The sequence below is a fragment of the Mus musculus genome, chromosome 2 (assembly GCF_000001635.26).
Source record: "Mus musculus strain C57BL/6J chromosome 2, GRCm38.p6 C57BL/6J".
Lineage (NCBI taxonomy): Eukaryota > Metazoa > Chordata > Mammalia > Rodentia > Muridae > Mus > Mus musculus.
Window position 1 is genome coordinate 83,389,479 of NC_000068.7, and position 1,735 is coordinate 83,391,213.

Below are 1,735 nucleotides of genomic sequence, written 5' to 3' on the forward strand. Positions count from 1 at the left end.
AATTAACATAAGAAATTAGAAAGGTCAGCCAGAACAGGGAGGACATGCCTAAACAGCAGTTTTAATCTTTCTAAAAATAAAAAATTGTAAAATTTAGCCACTATGGAAATCAGTGTGGAGATGATTTTTTTTTTCAAATATTTATTAGATATTTTATTCATTTGCATTTCAAATGCTATCCAGAAAGTCCCCTATACCCTCATCCCTACCCTGCTCCCCTACCCACCCACTCCCACTTCTTGGCCCTGGCATTCTCCTGTACTGGGGCATATAAAGTTTGCAAGACCAATGGGCCTCTCTTCCCAATGATGGCCGACTAGGTCATCTTCTGCTACATATGCAGCTAGAGTCAAGAGCTCCGGGGTACTGGTTAGTTCATAATGTTGATCCACCTATAGGGTTGCAGATCCCTTTAGCTCCTTGGGTACTTTCTCTAGCTCCTCCATTGGGGACCCTGTGTTCCATCCAATCGATGACTGTAAGCATCCACTTCTGTGTTTGCCAGGCCCCAGCATAGCCTCACAAGAGACAGCTATACCAGGGTCCTTTCAGCAAAATCTTGCTGGCATATGCAATAGTGTTTGCGTTTGGTGGCTGATTGTGGGAAGTAGAGCAGATGCCACTGTTGCTTTTCGCAGCTTGCTGCAGCCATGGTCAACCCTACCGTGTTCTTTGATATCACGGCTAATGACAAGCCCTTGGGCCGCATCTCCTTCGAGCTGTTTGCAGACAAAGTTCCAAAGACAGCAGAAAACTTTCGTGCTCTGAGCACCGGAGGAGTTGGCTATAAGGGTTCCTCCTTTCACAGAATTATTCCAGGATTCACGTGCCAGGGTGGTGACTTTACACGCAATAATGGCACTGGCAGCAGGTCCATCTACGGAGAGAAATTTGAGGACGACAACTTTATCCTAAAGCATACAGGTCCTGGCATCTTGTCCATGGCAAATGCTGGACTAAACACAAATGGTTCCCAGTTTTTTATCTGCACTGCCAAGAATGGCTGGATGATGGCATGTGGTCTTTGGGAAGGTGAAAGAAGGCATAGACGTTGTGAAGGCCATGGAGCATTTTGGGTCCAGGAATGGCAAGACCAGCAAGAAGATCACCATTTCTGACTGTGGACAACTCTAATTTCTTTTGACTTGTGGACATTTTACCCATCAAACCATTCCTTCTGTAGCTCAGGAGAGTGCCCCTACCCCATCTGCTCACAATGTCTTGTAATCTCTGCTCTCACTGAAGTTCTTTGGGTTCCTTCCATATTTTCCTCATTCCCCTTCCAGTCTAGCTGGATTGCAAAGTTCAGTTTATGATTATGAGTAAATATTAAATAAGAAAAAAAACTAAAAGTAGAACTATCATGTACTCTGCTATAACACTCTCAGGCATATGGAGACATTTGCATACTATGTTGTTTACTCTTAATAGCAAGGTAAGGACTTAATCTAAATGTCCATCAACTGATCAGTGAGTAAAGAACATGTTGTATGTATACACATGGAATTTCATTTACCCATTAAGAAAAATAAAAACATAACATTTTCAGGAAAATGGAGGAACTGGAAAATATTTTGTTTTCCATAACTTCTACCACTGGGGGAAAAATGCCCAAATATCTGATCCAACGGAAGACATTTCTCCTTCAAACCACTATAATTACCTTTGTTATTTTAAGGGGCTAAAATAAAATTATATGAAACATGATAGTCAGCATTTTACCTTCAGGTAATTT

General features: G+C 41.9%; 1 pseudogene; it reads left to right on the forward strand.

Annotated features, from left to right (window-relative positions):
- Positions 613–1,340, forward strand: Gm13679 (predicted gene 13679; annotated as a pseudogene).